The sequence below is a fragment of the Dipteris shenzhenensis genome, chromosome 1 (genome assembly GCF_047967505.1).
Source record: "Dipteris shenzhenensis isolate YYH24624 ecotype China chromosome 1, Dip_SZ_1.0, whole genome shotgun sequence".
NCBI lineage: Eukaryota > Viridiplantae > Streptophyta > Polypodiopsida > Gleicheniales > Dipteridaceae > Dipteris > Dipteris shenzhenensis.
In genome coordinates, this window is record NC_141596.1 from 59,857,926 (window position 1) to 59,877,409 (window position 19,484).

Genomic DNA, 19,484 nt, shown 5'->3' on the forward strand with positions numbered 1-19,484 from the left:
CCTTCCACCTCTCGCCCAGGACCCTTGGCTGCAAACTCTCGTCCTGGACCTTCTTTTACAACGCGAACGGGACCTTCAGCACATCCTATTCCAGTCGTCTCCCATTGGGTGCCAGTCAGAGTTGTTGAGCCAGTTCCACCTACTGATGGCACCACGGACCCTCCCTTACAGGCAGGAGATATTCCTATCCTAGTTCCTTGTGTTGATGAGGTTGCTCATGTCCCTTCAGATATTCATGTGAAGGAGCTTTCTTCTATGGAGCAAGCCGTTGCTGAAACCCGTGCCTACTCCAGGTTGATACTACTTTTATGGCTGAGCTCCATGATCAACAGGGATCCTCGGCACACCTCTGCCAGAAGCATCATTCAAGAATTCTTTTGTAGTTCTGGCAGACGTGGCAGAGTTTGATTCAAAGGAGGAGTTTTTACCCTCTACCCTTGGGGAGCACCTTGTTCAAATTATTGTGGATAGAGCTTCCCCTTCTGTAGGCGTGGGAGTGCTTTCCCTAGCTGACTTCCCTCCTCTTGATAGGAGGAATTTTTCCTAGAAGAGGGATATCTCGCTACCAGGTCGGGTAGGGTTTTTCATCCGGCCTCTTCCTCTCGCCGATGATGAGGATTGTCAGTTGGAACGTTTAGGGCCTCGGAGGTGTACCTCACCGCCGCCGCCGTAGGCAACAGATTTGTAACCAACTTTATCTAGGTGTTAGTGGGGGCTCCATTGATATTCTCATGATTTAGGAACACAAACTGGATGTCAAGGATTGTGTCAAGTTGGGTAAGCTTCTCTCAGAGCATACTTTTTGGTCACCCGTTGGATGGACAAAAGCAGTAGAGCCCAATCCGCCTTCACAGCCACCCTCATCCACATTGAAAACAATAGAACAGTACAATCACAAGGTAAAAGGCATTGATTCAACATCCTTGTCTCCACACCTCTACATTCAGCACATTGACTCTGGCCACATTTCCTCTGGAAGCCTAACAACCTCAGAAAGAACCCAAAGACTACACAACTCAAAACAAGTGGTCTTCAATACTGGACTACCCTCAATAACTCACAAGGCATTTAGATTCATAATGCATCCAATCCCACAACCCACTGGACAACCACCCACAAATGACCACGGTGAGAAATCTTTTTATATCTTTTCCAAGATCATCAATCAAGTATTAAAAATGATGCAGCCCATCTCCTTCACGTGATCATCCAAGCACTGTAGTTTCCCTTCTAGTCACAGCTCCTGTGTTCTTTTTTGAGATCTCCATCCACAAAGCTCCTCTACCTCTACCCCTCCTATGAGCTCACGTCCTAGCCACTCTTGGTTGCTGTCCACTCGCTCACAAGCTTCTATCGACGAGAAGCTCCCCCGCCAAGGCCCCTACTAGTTCACGTATCTTCTCGACCTCCCTTTCTACCATGCAGCCCCCCCCCCCCTTAGGACTCTCCAGCAGCTCACGTAGTGGCGACGCCTTCCTCTGGCTGCCAACAACCGTGAACCATAGCTCATTGGACAATGTATTCTGAGCAACTATGAGTGCCTCTGCCCACACAATAAACTGCAGCAACCATGTATTCTCCTACTTGAGTCTTCTATACACCCACCCAACAACGATCTCTCGTCACATCGAACAAAAAATCAGTGATGAGTCTTTCTCCATGATCAACACAGCAACGTGATTGTGGATGAACAACAGCATATTACTATGCAACTCATCCTCCTTCTCGTCCAGCGTATTGCGATCCTCATCTACTCCTCCTTCCACACAAAACTCTCCCACCGAGTTTTTTACAGAGCTTCTCCATTCTCTTGGTTCCCTTGCTTCCTTGAATCCTCCCGAGCTCATGCGCTAGAATTCCATCTAGATATCAGCCCCATGAGTGTGCGACCTTGATGAGCGAGAGCTCTCTTGCTGATAGCTCGCCTCTATATGACTTTCAGCTCTCTCTCTATGCTCCCTGTGACTCCATTCTCCTTTTCCAAAACTGATCCCTCTTTCCTTCTTGAGCACCCGCACCCGCCATGGCCTTTCCTTGTTCACGTATATTCCCCGCTTCCCTCCAGAACCATGCAGTCGCGATCTTCATAGTCTTCATCAACTGCTCTCAGAAACTCCCACACCCGTCACTTCCAGTCCACCCCAGCTCCTAGTCGCTCCCAATCCTTCTCCTTTAGCCCACGACAGTCCTCTCAGGACTCTGCCTTCTCCCTGGCCACTCTATGCAATCGACAACCAGCAGCCCACGACAGTCCTTCCCCTCTCCTACTGATGGCGCCCCTCCTACGGATCTCCCGACTTGCAGTAGCGACCTCTGAACCTAAGAGCTCTCTAAAGCAACAGTCCACCAGAGAGAAGCACTAGTAAAGGAAGCCTACGTCCAAGGCTTTAGTCTCCCAGCGAGGATTACCAGAATTCGAGTGACTGCGTTTGAGCAAGGCGACGATTCGAGCGAGGAATTTCATACATTTTGACATTCTAGTGTGATATTTTATGTTCAAAAAGCAGCATGCATTGCTTACTTTTACGGTTGTTGTCCTACCCATAATATTGTGTGAGTAATCAATTGTCTTATAGACAAACAACAATTTCTGAAAATGTTTTTTTCAAGGGTCAACGACGGAGGGGTGGAAGAAAGGGGTCAAAGTATGTGTTTTTCTTGTGCAATTTCCATTTTCTACTACAAAGTTCAAGGGGAATCTACATCACTATTGCACTTTCATACGTAGATGATTTGATTGTGACCGGAAGCAAGTATAGCTTCATCAGAAAGCTAAAACAAGACTTATCTGTAGAGTTCGGCCTGAAAGATCTTGGACTTATGCACTATTGTCTTGGAATTGAGTTCTAGAGAGATTCAGATAGCACATTAATGAGTCAGCTCAAGTATGTTTTCAAGGCAAAAAAATAATGGGAGGAGGATTCTCCCTAGAGGCCGCGATATCGCGGCCTCTAGGGAGAATCCTCCTCCCATTATTTTTTTGCCTTGAAAACATACTTGAGCTGACTCATTAATGTGCCTCTTGGGAGGCTCCTCTTGCCAATTTTATGTGGGCCATAACTTAGTCAATCGGACTCCAAATATGGTCATGTTTGTAGTCAAAACGATCGGAATGATATGAATGAATACATTTATCATGTTAAAGTGTTAAAATTCTAGATATTTAGAAATTTTATACTTATCTTTGTTTCATGAGAGCCGGACCTTATCAAACTCTATATTTAATTATGACCATGGATTTTTCTCATTTAGAGTTTGGGTCCTTGGTTTTCTCCCTAGAGGCCGCGATATCGCGGCCTCTTGGGAGGCTCCTCTTGCCAATTTTATGTGGGCCATAACTTAGTCAATCGGACTCCAAATATGGTCATGTTTGTAGTCAAAACGATCGGAATGATATGAATGAATACATTCATCATGTTAAAGTGTTAAAATTCTAGATATTTAGAAAGTTTATACTTATTTTTGTTTCATGAGAGCCGGACCTTATTAAACTCTATATTTAATTATGACCATGGATTTTTCTCATTTAGAGTTTGGGTCCTTGGTTTCCTCCCTCCATCCTAGAGGTGTATACATGGTCAAGGACATATGAAGGTGATCCATATTTAGTTAGCATCATCATGGTCATAAGGTGATCAATAATTTATTAGTTCCATAGTTTAAACATTTTATTCATGTGATCATTTTGTGTACAAAATGGATCAAATTATGTCGGTAGCATAAAAATCGATGAGCTACAAATAGCTTTTTGTGAGGGATTTTGCTAGGAGGAGCTTCTATATCACTGGTAGGACTATTGTTGCCATGTATGTAACTCCATAAAATAAAGAAACCCCTTCAACTCACATACTACCTTACATAATTCTGAGTGATCACCTCGAGGTGTAGACATTGTAGCATTTCCCCTTTTGTATCTATTGAATGATTGCTAACTTGCATGTATTTATTATTTATTGAATAATAGGTTTTCTCTTTGTATGTTGCCAAGAATTTTCCCTTTGGTATTTATTTAATGATTGCTGACTTGCATGGATTTATGAGTTATCCAATAGTAAGTTTAATCTTTGTAAGTTGCCAAGAATCATACAAAAGATAATTCAAAACAATCTGTAATAGTGTCATGTAGATTCAACCATTTTTAGTAAAAATGTATTGCTCCTATAGGTTTAGACAAAGTTCCTCATAAGCATCGCTTGAACTTTGGGCTCGCTCGAACGCAGTCGCTCGATGTTTTGACTTACCCTCTCCCAGCTAGCCCATCGGATATTGCCTCCTCTCTCCCTCCTGGCCTGCAGTCGACACCACCATCAACCCATGAGGACTCTACCCCAAGCTCCTCTGAGGGATCCTCTGCTCCCCCTGTGTTGCCCCTCTCCTACCCGCAAATACTCAGTAGCTCCTTCTTTACGTGATCATCCTCCGTGTGCCCACGAACTCCTTCCCGAATCCTCCTGCAAGTTGTCATCTCCATCTCCATCCAGCTCGTCGACTTGCCTTTCCTTCTCTACGTAGCCACATGCATGCTTTTCTTAAAATTAGCCACGTCACCTTTGCTTTTTACCACTCTCCCACTCTCTCCTTCAAACTTTATACCATGGCTGTTAGTGCCTATATTCCAACCTGAGGCACCACCAATGCGCATAACCTTCAAGCAAGCATTTGATGCTTGATTCCCATAGACTATCACACATGATGAATCCAATCCTGACACATTGGAAACAAGGCATTCTCAACGGAAAAAACTCATGCTTTCATGCACACATGGCATAGGACAACCATGAAGAGGACATGTCATCCCTCAACAAAACACCATCACCCTTTGGATACCATGCTCTGGATTGTCTGGTGCACCTACGCTGCACTTCATCATCTCCCAAAAGTTCCCGTAGAGGTATCTACCATCGCAAGAAAGTATATCATCAGTGTAGAGTCCTTAATGAGAGTGTCCATAGCTCAAAGCCACCATCAACTAGCTATATACATAGCTATGCACTCACCCATCAACATGCAACAAGGGAAAAACATTTTTTCATTTTTATCCACACACCGTCTTGGGCACCAGGGGAGGTACTTGCATTTCTATTTCTTCTTCGATGCTACCCTTGGTGATTGGACATGGGATCATAGTTTCCTCTAAAGCTGAGTGGATCATTCTTTTGATTGGTGGGCATAAGGTTGGTTTCTTAAACCTCTATGTCCCCAATTCAAGAGGGACCGTGTTCTTCTACTATGGAAGGAGTTGCTTTCTTGGTCATGCATTGCAGAGTCTTGGATCATTGGGGGTGATTTCAACATGGTTGAAATACCCATAGACAAAAAGAGGAGGTAGGAAGGTGGTATCCATTTCCTAGAGAGAGCAGCCTGGGATGCCTTTTTTGGGTCAGTGGCAGAGATGCTTGGCATCATGATGCTTTCCACACTCAGCCACAATCACTCCTTTTTCTTGGTCAACAAACCGGAGGTTGCAGATGCCTATCCATGCATAGATTGACAGTTTTTATGTGGATGATTGGGCTCTGGACAAAGGTGGGATAGTATGCATTGGAGTCTCTACTTTAGATCATTTTCCGGTTGTTCTGTTTGTTTCAGATCCTCATGTGAGGAGTCGCTCTGCGAGTATCAGGATTCCAGATGCCTTCTATGTAGAGGAGGGTCTCACAGAGGCAATGTTGCGGACTTAGATATCTCACATGCACGATGGACAGCTTTCCCTGTCAGGTATAGCTACAACCCTTTCAGATATTAGTGACTTTTATCATTCAATTGCTCGTATCAGGAGAGGTGAGATCCTCAAGCGAGAGATAGGTATCTACCAGCAGTTGGCTGCTCTTTAGAGGGAAGAGCAGAAGAGGCCTACAAATGCTTCGGTTCGAGAGCGCCTTGTGCAGCAAGGGCTCAGCAGCAATCATTGTTAGAGCAGAGTATGCCTTTTATGCCAGAGAGTCATTTTGGGCTCAAGACGGCGGGAGGTAGAGTCAACAAATAGTTCTTCTCTACTCTTGGCCCCAGACGTAGTAAGGAGAGCATTTCACTGCTTGTTGACTCAGACGGAGTTTTACAGACACATCCAGATGCCATCTTGCAGGTAGCCATAGATTTCTATGCCTACCTTCTTACAGCAGATTCAGACACAAAGGCTAGAGATGATGCTCGAGTTGCTATTTGGCAGCACTTACCTATGTTGGTGACAAGAGATATGATTGTCTCACTTGATGCACCCTTCACCAACATAGAGTTGAGGATTGCTCTATCTACCCTTCTTAAGGGCAAGTGCCCTGGATCAGATAGGCTTACCCCTTCTTTCTTTATTTCATTTTGGGATCAGATTGGGGACCATATTACCTCAGCCCTGCAGGGCGTTTGGGACTCGGGTGAGATGCGAGACTCACTTAAGGAGGGCCTCATTCATCTTATCCCAAAAGGGGGTTGCAGGAATTTAGTGTCTCAGTGGAGACTAATCACTCTGTTGGGTATTTTGTACACAATATTAGCAAAAGCGATCAGCCTTCGTTTGCAGCCCTTTCTTGCAGATCTTATATATACATGATACATAAACGGGCTTTGTGCATGGCAGGAGCATCTTCCATAACATCTTTTCATTTTGGGAGGCTTATGACTGGGCTATGCATAATGGTCATAGGCTTGCCATTCTACTCCTGGACTTTGAGAAAGCTTATGACAGAGTAGACTGGGGCTTTCTAGAGGATACCCTTGTTCGCTTTGGATTCAAAGATGCATGGATCAGAGGGGTGTCAGCTCTCTATAGATCAGCCTATGGCCAAGTTCTTATTGGTGGAGTTAGGGGAGACAGCTTTCAGATAGTCCGCCAGGGATGCCCTTTAGCCCCCTTTCTCTTTTTATTTGTGGCCGAAGCCATGAACTTTTATCTTAGAGCTCAAGCTGATATTATAGGGCTGAGGCTTCCATTGAGGCAGGAGGATGAGCTCTTGGATAGTGCGTTGGCAGATGACAACTTTTTTTTTGGAGCCACACTATAAACACTCACCTCGTTCAGGACAGCCTTAGATTTGTTTTGCATGGCAACAGGGGTCATATTAATTGGAACAAGTCCAATGGCTTTTGGATTAGTGATGAGGACACTCGAGACTGGGGGAATGACATAGGATTCAGTTGGATCTAGAGGGGTGTTTCCATCAGGTACCTAGGATGCCAGGTTGCGATGGGCATCTCTTCAGCACAACAGTTTGCTCTCGTGTTGGAGAGCATCAGGAGGAAACTCATTTTTTAGACTTTTGCCATACTTGACTTTGCATCCAGACTAGTGGTTGCGAACCGGGTATTATTGGCTACTTCCTGGTTCGTTTGCTCATGTTGGTGCAGATCTAGAGGTTGTATCTCTCAGCTCATGAGACCTATTAGGAACTTCCTATGGAGCGGGCTAGATGGCACCTTAGATATTGTAGCCATGGTGGCTTGGTTGGAATCAGCTTGAGAAGACCCTTTTTCCATGACACATGCATCTGCTGATTTTGCCATGTTGTATTTTACCATTGGCAGCAAGGTGAATTTAAGAAGATCCCAGAATGTAAGAAAAAATTCAACAGTGAGACCATCCCATCCTGGAGATTTCCATCTGCCACAGGATCTCAGTGCATCAGACAATTCCCTTTCAGTGAAGGGATGTTCAAGTTCCAAAGCCTGAGCATCAGACATAATTGGATGAATATGTTGCAAAAGAAGCTGACGTGCAGACACGACCCGAGGAGAAAGAGTATCCAGATGCCCAAAATGGGTGGAGAAGTGTTACACACATAAATCAACAAGCCCTGAACGAGATGTTAACCAAGAACCATCAGGCATCTGGATCCGACAGATATTGGCAGCCTGTCTTTTGTAGTGTAAACTCTAAAAAAATTGCTTGGAAGAGCAGCCTTTATCCAAAAATGCCCATTGTCTGGATCGAGTTTCCCATTTAGCAAGCTTTCTGCGATCATTGGATTGAAGAGAGAATTGAGCCTGACATAAGAGCATGCTTTCCCCTGAAGACAAAGGGCAAAGATGAGTAAGCTCAGTCAAACTCTGACAAGTAAATTTGGCATGTGCTACAGTCTCCCTTGTGGCTTGCATATAGGATTTGCCATAATCTCGAATAACTGCTTCCATCCGAGCAACAAAAGCCTGCCAAGCATAATCCAAACCAATGCATATCTGACGAGAGAGAGGCTGAATAGCATCAGAGACCAAGGCTTTAAAGTCAACATGCTTTAGATAACTATTATTAATCAGCAAAAGCCTTCGGCAAGGCAATCTGTCAGTGGGAAATTCATGTTAAGGAAAGCCTCAACCAAAGAGGAGCATGATCCGAATGTGTGAAAGCATGATCAACCCAAATTTTACAAGTAAAGGCATCACAATGCTGTGGATCAATCTGATACCATCTGTCCAAGCGTGCCCAATAAGAAGATTGAGCATTATGCTGAAAGATATAACCCGAAAGCATGGGCTATAATTCCTTCCAGAGATCAACCAGGCGCAACTGAAGCAAAAAATCAGACCATGCCTGTGTTTCAGAAGCCAACATATGAGTGTGGCTTGAGGTGTTGTCACCCGATTGAGGGGCATTATTAAAGTCACCACAAATCAAGGCATGGATAAGTATGCATGGCAGCCCAGATCAAAGCTCTATCACGAGAAGAGAGGGGGGCATAAACTGATGCAAATTCAAAAATTTCCCCTTGAACAAGGCATTGAACAATAATCCATCTACCATGGCGATCATTGAGAGCCACAACAGGTTGAAGGTCGTGCTTTACCAGACTGATACTATACACACATTGGTGGCCATCTGGGAGAGCATGAAGGGATCCAACAAAGCAGCTACAGCCAGGAGAGGTACTTTTTCAGAGTTTGGAGAGGATCTCCTTTCTTCTCTGAATCTCCTTGAGGGATGAGGTGGCACTTTCAGCCTCCACCTTGGATTTCTGTTAGCTCGTTTTGAGCCGGTTTTTTCTCATGCATAGCATGTAGTACTCTCGCATTAGAGCTTGCTCTTGCGGTTTTCATTCATACTTAATGAAGTAAACTTTTTGGGGGCAAAAATAACCACTCCCCTGGGTCCCACTGCAAGTCATGGAGAGGTCTTCCCTCCAAGAGCCAAATAGCTCCCTCTGATCCCACGAGAACTATGTCTGGGCTATGTGCAGGCCTTGCCTAGTCGGCCTACTACCCTGATCTGTCTGTCACTCCAACTCCTCCAAATCTCCCACCTCCCCACCGTCACTCTCTGACTCTACCTGTAAGAGGCCACCTGGTCCCACCCTATAGAAGCGACAGCGGCAAGAGAGGAGAGTCTCCTGGAAGAAGCGTATCCTGAGGGGCACCCCTATCCGCGAGAGTCGAGCGGCCCAATAGTGCAGGGTCCAGGGTGACCTGAGCCCCTCTCACCAAGAGTCGGTGATCGCTACCTCAATCTTTGTCATTTGGGTGAGAAAGGGCATGTGCCCTGGCTATTGCCTCTCGCGGGAGCTGCCTATAGACCCCAAACAACCTCGTCGGGCCGCTATCCCACTGTGCCCACCCCGTTGTCCTAGCATATGTCCCTCCAAGTCTTGGACCTCTGACTGCGACATAATTGGTTGACTCTCAAACTCTGCCCTACAGGACGGGCTGGCCCGAATGAGTTTGCTAGAAAGGCACCATACTTTAAAGAGGCTTCTCGTCAAGGGGGAGCCCTTCCCTATGAGGGGGACCTCCAAAAAGATCCATCTATGTGATAGCTGCCACTGCCCACCTATACGAGGGGTGTTCCCAAGGAGCCCATGCTGTAAGAGGAGTTTCTAGGGCTCTGTGCCTAAGGTGAGACCACGGATGACCAACTTGCCCAAGAGAGCTCTGTACTGCACCTTCGGATCAATGATACCCAATCCTCCTTGTGCTTATGGTAGAATGTTGTATGCCTAGCGATGGCTTTGGTATTCCTTGTGCCATCCAAACCTGCCCAAAGAAAACTCTGCACCAAGCGGCAGAGCTGCCCCCCCGGTGGAAGCACCAACAGGAGGCAATGTACCAGGCCGTGGCGAGGAGGACGTGGTTAACTACCAGTGCCCTACCTTCGAGAGAGAGTTTAGCTAAGCTCTAGTATAGGAGCTTTCACCGCACACTCTCTAGCCAAGGTACCTCACGGTTTGCCCCCGCAGGATCCACCGAAAGCCAAAGTCTGAACCCCAATCTCGAACCTCTTAAACCGCCTCTGATCCCATGAAGAAGCAAATAGATTTGGTCCAATTGATTCAAGCCGCGTACGCTTTGTAGTAAATGGCTAGAGTGCCCTTGACCGCCTCTAGGCTCACGAGGGTTGTGTCGTCTGCGAACTCTAAGTCTAGAAGCCCCCTCTCCTGTGTGATGGGGAGCCGCATCCCTGTGAGGCCTACCGTCTGGGAGCGCAGGAAATATCCCAAGGCCTCGGCTATAAAGATAAAGAGAGAGAGAGAGAGAGTGAGAGGACAGCCCTATCGATGAATGGACCGAGAAAGACAAAAGGTCTCCCCCGTGTGGCCGCCAATGATCACCTAACTAGAGCTCCTCGTTTAAAGAGCCGATACCCATCTAATCAACCTGTCCGAGAAACCTAGATGTTGCATTGTGCCCTCCAGGAAAGACCACTCCACTCTGTTGTAGGCCTTCTTGAAATCCAAGAGGAGAATGGTGAGGGGCTGCAACTCCTCCCTAGCCCAATCCACTGCCTCCCAAAAAGTGAAGATATTGTCTAGGATGCTCCGCTTCTGCACAAATCCTGTCTGCATTTCATGGATAAAGTATGGGAGGTGGGACTACCAATAGCAAGCTCAAGACCTTGGCTAAGATTTTGTAAGCGGTATCCAGCAATGTGATCGGTATTCACTGGTTGGCGAATGTCCAACCTGTCCCCCTCCTTCGGGATTAGACAAATCCAACCTCGACTCAAGGACTGTGGGAGCGAGCTAGAGTTGAAGATCTCCTGACAATCTAGGTGAAAGGGCATTCTGATGTGCTCCCAAAAGCTCAGGAAAAGCCTTGGGGTCAGAGGCCATCCTCCCTTGGGCACGTCTGGGAGGGGAGGGCTTTGAGGGCCTCCTTGAGCTCCTAGTCTGTGATGGAGCTAGATAGGAGGCATGCTAGGCTAGGCTAGATAGCAAACATAATGAAATGGAAATGGAAACCAAATGAAATGCTTAGAAAGAAATAAATAACCAACGAAAAGTACTTACATAACCAAAGAGGCTTGAGACTTGATTGATTTGACAAGTGAAAGTGCAATGGCTTTATAGGATAGGCACAAACATATTCTAAGTACCAAATGTATATGGGATAATTCCCAATATGACACGTGGCACTCCTAGATATAAAATAGTCTAGAACTCATTCTAGGACTCAATAAAACACACTACAAGTCACTCAAATTGACTCCATTTTACTAACACCCTCCCATGGAGGAAAGGTGAGTGACTACTCGAATGGAACCAAGAACAGAAGATGACAATGATAGGACTGTGCACCCTATGTAACTCGAAGGCTAAAGTCTGAGCATGTTCAGAGGTTGATCCAAGCACTCTCATGGCTTGAGACTCAACATGCTTAAAGGCTCATGTCTTAGCATGCTACATGACCAGCTCATAGGTCTAGGGAATACACCAACATCTGTTGGAACATGAATGGTCTAGTGAGTCCTAGACATGCCACGTGTCATATTGGGAGCTATCCCATATACTCTATGGCTTTCTAGAGTCTAGTGTCACACTATATATGTGTTGTACTTATCTAGTCTTGATACGTCAGTTTACATCAAGCTTTTATATCTATGTGAGTATTTTGGTTATTGCCTTGCACTTGTACTTTCTATTCTTGTCCACTATGCTTTCCATCTTTCCATTCCATTTCTAGTGCTAGATTGGTGCTCTCCCTACCACCACGTCTCTTCATGTGGTATCAGATCTACCTTTTCTAGCCTCAAAATCCAATCAGGATCTCCTCTTCCTTCTTTGAGCTCCACCCTCTCTTTACTCACCCGAACCTCTCCTTGTTGCTGGTCTACCACGAACTGATCATCACTTCGGAGCTGCACCACTGTTGGCTTTGACACAGTCAGTCGTCTCATTTTGGATGCTCGTGGTGGCTGATTCTGATCTGCTGGTCATTATAATCGACTGATGGAGCTTACATTTCCAACCGCAAGTTGATTTACACTGCCATTACCACCATTCCAAAATTGTGAGATGACATGCTGAGCGACTGTGGGATATAGCGTCGTATTCAAAGCGACGGCATGCTGAGCGACGATGGAATATAGCATCCATGCAGAAGTCAAAAGCATGTACCTTCATTGTCATCTGCTTGCGCATTTGTTGTGCCTATTTGTGCCGTTCGTGGTCTTGGTCACCCTTCAGATATTCAACCAGATCTTGGTCTCCCTTCAGATGGTTGACCAGAAGTGACCCTTGGAACTGAGCCCGAGCTCCTGCCCCATCTGCGTCAATTCGCGACTTACCGCCAACCATATCTTTTGTCTTTTCTCTTGGTTCCTGCCCGTTCTTTCCCTCGACTACCTATGAGCCTGAGTAGTTGCCCACTGCCTGCTGCTAGAAAACCCTAATTTCTGTGTGAAACTGTAGAAAATCCTAAATTTTGATTTTTACAATTTTTGCTTAGATCCTCAATATTTTTTGGGGCTTTTATCATCAGAGGGCTTTGTAGTGTTGCAGCAACCCTTCCATATAAGAAATCTTGAAAAGCCCCAAACATTTTCTAATCCCTAATTTCTCAAAATCCCTAATTTTACAATGTAGAGATTTTTTTATTTTTTCATCCTTGACCTGTATTGAAACTTCCCATGTGTAAATATTTTGGAAAATGTTCAAAATTCATGTAATTTCATTACTATTTTGTACATTCATTTGGGCATTTTGCCTCCTTTGGGCATAATTGCTCAAATTTGAGGCTCTACTCCGATCTTGGTGACTCACATCACGACACATTGAGAGTCATGACATGATCTCCCTTGGTAGATCCTCTTATGGCCTTCATCGACACATCATTTGAGGGCATCCTCACCTAGTTCTTCACCGACATATCTCTACGCATCAGGATGTGCACACTCTTGTGCGAAAGCTACTTCGGGATCATGGGTTCTCTGCCCTTGCTATGCATAAAATGAATGAAATATTTCTCTTTTTATATGTCTGAGTTGAAGGTTCTCAGCCTTGGATTGTCCTCCTAAAATGATGTCATCTTTTAAAAAAAATTCGTGTGGCTTCCTACCATGTCCTGTTATGAAGCATGGGAGTGATGTACTGTAGGAGCCTTGTATTGGCTTTGATAGGATCTCATTATGCCATAGTTATCTAGATCTCTGAGTTGTTCATGCATCCATGCATGATAGGCCTCCGAGCCATGCTTGATCAGCCTTTGAGCCATGCTCACTTGCCTCTAAGATTCTGTTGGAACCATGTCTAGTTCTGACTTGGAGTTTAGTAGTGTTGTCACTGTCATGTTCTGTTCTTGGTTCCATTCCAATAGTCCCTCACCTTTCCTTCATGGGGGGGTGTTGGAACATGAAGTCAAAGTGAATGATAGTATTTGGTCTAGTGAGTCCTAGACATGCCACATGTCATATTGGGAGATATCCCATATACTCTATGGCTTTCTAGAGTCTACTGTCACACTATATATGTGTTATACTTGTCTAATATTGATACATCAGTCTACATCAAGCTTTTATATCTATGTGAGTATTTTGGTTATTGCCTTGCACTTGTACTTTCTATTCTTGCCTTCCATTATGCTTTCCATCTTTCCATTTCGTTCCTAGTGCTAGATTTGTGCTCTCCCTACCACCATGACTCTTCAACATCCTGGAGACCCTATCAAAGCCAATACATAGCTCCCATAGTACATCCCCTCCCCAGGGACTAATTAGGTACATGGAGCCACACACCATAGATATGAAAAGTAATACATCATTTTAGGAGGACTATCCAAAGTAGAGAACCTGTATTGACCCAAAACACATCATTATTTCATTCATTTTTGGTAAACAACTCAGGGCAAAGTACCCAAATACATCAATCTCAGAAAATATACTCTTCATCCTTGTCTACCTCTAGAGGGAGAGATAGATTGCGGATTTCAGCGATAAGTGCTTGTTCCAGAGTGCCGTCCTCTTAGCTCTCATTGGTGGCATCCTACACCAAGTGGGCATGCTCCTTTCATTGTTGCTTTGCCATCTTTTGAAAGCAACAATCTTCCAAATGGCCAAATTTTTTGCAGTAAGTACATTTGAGGTTTTTGAACTTGCTTTTGCCTTTTGAAAAAAGTGTCTGGTCTTTGTTGAGTCTTTTTATTGCAGTTGTGTCCTTGTTATGGCGATCCTTCTCAAGGAGAAGATCCACCATGTCATCAAAGGTGGTTGTTGCAAGGCAAATACTTCAAGTGTGTTCTCAAAATGAGAGACCCCTTCCATACTTTTCATGAGAACCGCCATTTCGTCCTCATTATCTGATGGACATTTTAAACTAGATAGCTGTTGCAAAAGCGATTCCAACTTGGCTAAATGATCACGGAACTCATCGTTATCCTCCATTTGCAATTTGTAAAATAGTAATTTCAAAAACATTTAGGAGTTTGTAATTTTGTTACCGAAAAGGCTCTCCAGGAACTCCCAAATCTCCTTAGCATTTTTCTTGAAGTCCACATGATGAACAAGTGCGTCGGGGCCAAGCATAGACCAATGATAGCAATGGCCTTAGCATTTTGCTGCTTCCATATCTTGCGTTGTGGATGATCAAGCGTGGCCTCCTAGTCTTCCTCAACAATGTCCCAAACTCCTTCGTGCATAAGAACAAGTTGCATCCTCATTTGCCAGGTAGGAAATCCCGGTCCTTTGAACTTTTCCACGAGCAATGAGGTGGAAGAAGATAAATCATTGTGGTGCGCAGCAGGCGATAGCTCGAAGGTGGAAAGAATGTGATGTCAGGTGGAGCAGAATAGCAGGCAGTTAGCTGCAAAGGGCTGAAATCTAAGGCGGAATCAGCAGCATGCTGGAGTGAAAAAGGGCTAGAAGATCTGAGGCACAGGCAGTAGATTACGGGCTGATTGAAGTGTGAATAGCAGCGGCATCAGCAGCTGGAATTAAGGCGGAATCAGAGGCAGTAGCTGGCAGGAATTTTGAGGCTGCTGGCGAGGGCAGCGTGAGCATCAGAAGTAGTCGTGCGCAGCGGCCATACGTCGATGTTTTTTTTTTTGCAAAAAGTAGTGCTTGTTATATTACTTGAAAAAACGAGAGTACAAGAAGGCCTAAAGGCCAGCGGGCTGCAATCACGAAACGGATGCAGCCCGGGGTAACCAAAAATTAAATTACAAGCCTCTCAAGGCATAATCATCTGAGTGTGGACAAACAGCCACAGTGGGGGCGAGTAATGCCACTGAAGACTCTGAGCAGAGTGCTGGAAGAAAAGCTCCTTGTGGTCCCAGTCGCGAAGGAAGCAGTGTCTCTTCTCCTTCCCTGCCCGGGAGTCCCCCTGAATCTGATCTCACTGACCCTTAAGCGTGTGAATGATCGTGCTCCAGATGTCCGCGAGGGTCTGGGTAGCAGAAGAAGCCTGATCTCCTAGGGTCTGCGCGCATCTGGAGGTCCAGATGTGCCAGCCTACGATACTCCCAATGATCTCCCAAACTGGGTGCCGAGTCATCGCTCTTGCATCTGTCTCTGTCAAATGCCAAGGGAAGCTTTCCATGTGTGCCCATGTGGCCTGCGTGATGAAGAAAACTGGATCCTGCCGAGAGAACTCGTAGGCCAGGTGATGTCCCATCTCGGTGCTGCACCAACAAAAAGCTCCCCAAGTGACCGGCCCTCGCTAAGATCCCCATGGCTCCCTTCCACATTGTCTGAGCATGCAAACAGCTCCAAAGGCAATGCTGTAGGGATTCCTCATCTTGAAAACACATCTGGTAGTGCCCCTCCTGCCCCATCTGCTTCACAACCGGTAGCCCCTTAGGACCACCATCCAAAGAAAGTAAGAGATCTTCCTCGGCCGCCAGCTTGCCCATAGAGTCTTCTAGAATGTACGAAGAAAGACTAGAGATATCCCCTGGGCATACCAGCTATGTGCCTGGGTGGGTAGCCTGTGCTGAAGAGCCCCAAGAGCACGCCTACTGGTATGTGCGCTATATGAGAAGAAGGGGGTAAGGTTCTCTGAAGCATCAAGTGGTGGCCAACGCCACTCCCCTGGATCCCACTCCACCTCTGTCAGGGAACGGCCCTCCCAAATCCAGAGTCTCCAGTCCTGGGCCTGCTCAACCAGGGGGTCCAAATGCCACGCTTTCCCTTGCAGCCCTATAATGCGAAGGCACTGCCAGGGAAGCTGGGGCGATCATAGCCTCACTGCTCTGGAGGCGGCTACCATCGGTGACGGAGAAGAAATGAATCGAGGAGTCCGAGAAAAGGCCTACAACCACCAAAGGAATGCCGCGCGGTGTGAACTGCCCTAGCCACCTCTCATCTCCTGGGAGGAATTGTTTGGTGACTGTGGGAATCCTCCAACAACATCAATCTCCGCTCACCAAGCCTGGATCCGAGCCTGGATCCCTCGTGTTGTACCTACTGCTGCTGCCAGCTCGTCTGGGCCCAACTGTCTAAAGACGTCCCTCCAAACCCAGAGCGATCGCGCAAGCCCACTCACCCAGATCGCCCATGGGATATGGCATCTCCCTCCAAGTTGGCGACCTGTACCATCTGTCACTTGGCAGCTCCAAATCAGAGGCTGTCTGTCCATCTCCTCTTGGCAGCTGGGGGGGACCTAGGAGAGGCTGTGCCGTAGCTTCCTCCAGACCGAGAGGAGGCTGTGGAGGAAGGGAGAAGCGGGGCTGAGTCAGCGGGGCTGAAGTGAAAATCCACCGGATAGAAGGCTGCCAATCATCCCCTCTCTGGGGGGTACACGCGCTGAGACCCTGCTGAAGCAAGAGCTTCCACGTCTGCCCTCCTGGGGTCAGACTGCGGATGATTAGCTTGCCAAGTAGTGCCTGACTCTGAAGTTCTGGATCTATGATGCCGAGACCGCCCTCTGTCTGGGGGAGAATGATCGTCCGCCAGGCAACCCAGGCTCTAGTGGTGCTGGAACCGTCTGAGCTAGACCAAAGAAAGTTCCGCACCAGTCTCCTCAGCTGGGCTACGCACGATCTCGAGAAGCACCAGTAGGAGGCCACATACCAAGCGGTGGGGCTAGAAGGACCTGATTGACCACAAGGGCCTTGCCTGCCAGAGATAGCTGGGCCATGCTCCAGAAGGCTAGCTTCCATCGTATGGAATCTAGGACCGGTAGGAACTGCTGAGCCGATGTGGTATCCAGCCCTACCTGGAAGCCCAGGTAGCGTGTCGTCTGTCCTCTAGGGATCTAACGAAACCCCAGGAAAATACCCCACTGCGAGCTAGCTCCAGGTTCCGTAAGAAAACCAACTGACTTATGCCAGTTGATTTTCGCTGCAGCGGCTAGGCAGAAAACCTCTAGAGACAGTCTCACTCGCTCCAGTGACTCAATATCATCCTGCACATACAGGGCCGTGTCGTCTGCATACTCGGAGTCCAGAAGTTATGCATCATCCCTGATAGGGAGGCGCATCCCATGAAGACCAGTGGTATGGGCTCATAGGAAGTGAGCCATGGCCTTCGCAAAGAAGAGGAAGAGGTAGGGCGCAAGCGGGAAGCCCTGATGTACCGAGCGCTCGAGGGTGAATCTCTCCCCCATCCTGCCACCGATGATAACCCGACTGGAGGCCAATCTGTAGAGGCTAGCAATACCTCTAATCCACTCGTCTGGGAAACCGAACCGAGAAAGTCTGCCCTCCAAGAAGGACGAGTCTACCCTGTCATACGCCTTCTCAAAGTCAAGAAGGAGTATGGCTAGGTGCTGGCCACTATGCTGGGCCCACTCTGTCACCTCTGAGAACGTGAAGATGTTGTCCAAAATATTGCGATCCTGGACAAAACCAGTTTGGGTGTCGTGGATCAGGTCATGTAGCAGGGGGCGGATGCGGCTACTGATCATCTTGGCGAGGATTTTGTAGGCAGTGGGAAGGAGGGTGATAGGGCGTCACTATCTGATCTCCTGATGGTCCCCCCCTTTGGGGATGAGGCAAATCAAGCCTGACGCAAGGCTCTCTGGCATCTGTCTGCTGGAAAAGATATGCTGGAAGGCCGCGAGCAGGGGCTGGTGGATCCGCTCCCAAAAGGTGGTGAAGAAAGCTCTAGAGAGCCCATTCTCACCTGGGCATTTCTGCCCATCAATATCTCTCACAGCATCCTGCATCTCTGAAACGTTGAACGGGGCGAGAAGGGCCTCACTCATGCTAGGCTGCACGAGTGTCGGTGTATGCCTCCACACCTCCTCCTTGTAGTGGCAGGCACGAGGGTCTGGGGGCTCCTGCTGGAACAGGGATCTATAGAAATCTGTCGCCAAGTCCCTAACCTCGTCAGGATATGTCCTGACACAACCATCTTGCGCCCTAAGAGAGCAGATCTACTTCCCTGCTGACCTCTGGCCATGAGTCCTAAAGAACTCTCTGCACATCCTGTCGCCTTTCCTCGCCCAAAAGGACTTGGAAGCGTGGAACGAGAACTCTGAACGTCTCTGGGTGATCTCCTCTAACATGGCTCGGGCTCTAACCTCCTGTCGTCTGAGCTCCTTGGAGCCTAGAGAAGACTGTTGCATCTGCTGAATCGAGGCAAGGTCTCGCCTGAGGTCCCTCTCCTTCGCCCACCACTGCTGCCTAACCCGAATCGCCTCCTGCTGGCAGATGAGACTAGACTCGGCAAGGACCTGCGATATCTGAGCTGCCATATCCCCCAGGGGGTCCCAATCCCGCTCCCACAAGTCCACTGTCCTGCTGCGAACCTCTGCTCTGGAATATATGGAGTCTGGGATCCGGCACGTGCGGGGAGGTAAGGAGTGAGAGGCTGAGTCCAGGACTAGGATGACTGGGGCATGGTCAGAAAGGGTCGTCCCTGAAACCACCCCTGACTCTCCACCTTTGCCTATCGCCCAATCATTGACATAGAAACAGTCCAACCGCTCTAGAAGTCTGCCTCCCTCCCTCCTGTAACCCCAAAAGAAGTCCAAGATCCCTGGCCACCTGTAAAAGGAGGGCTCTCTCCAATTGTCCCGACCTCCCACGGCAAACAAAAAGGAGTCCCACTTCGACTGCTCCGCCTGAGCTATACCGAGGAACTCTGGGCCCCGTCCCTGCTGATCCTCTAGAGCCTCAAGGTTGTTGAAATCCCCGCCTACAATCCAAGAATCCATCTCTGGCAATAAGTCTATCAAGGAGCTCCAGAAAGCGGCTCTCTGCGGTCGGGGCATAGATATTGAGGATGCCAATGCGGGATCCCTCAATATTTAGGCCCACCCAAAGTGCTCGTCCTGGGATCAAGGTGCCAAAACCGCACACATGCTGTACAAGAGGAGCGTCGATGGAGGTACAGACACCTCTGCTCCTCC

The 19,484-nt window shown here is 47.3% G+C and overlaps 1 protein-coding gene and 1 pseudogene across 1 annotated transcript in view; one reads left to right on the forward strand and one right to left on the reverse strand.

The window, feature by feature from the left end:
* Positions 1 to 19,484, forward strand: part of LOC147906132 (uncharacterized) — a 320,331-nt gene that overhangs the window by 207,370 nt on the left and 93,477 nt on the right. The window lies entirely within an intron of this gene.
* On the reverse strand, positions 18,680 to 19,289 carry LOC147906134 (uncharacterized; annotated as a pseudogene).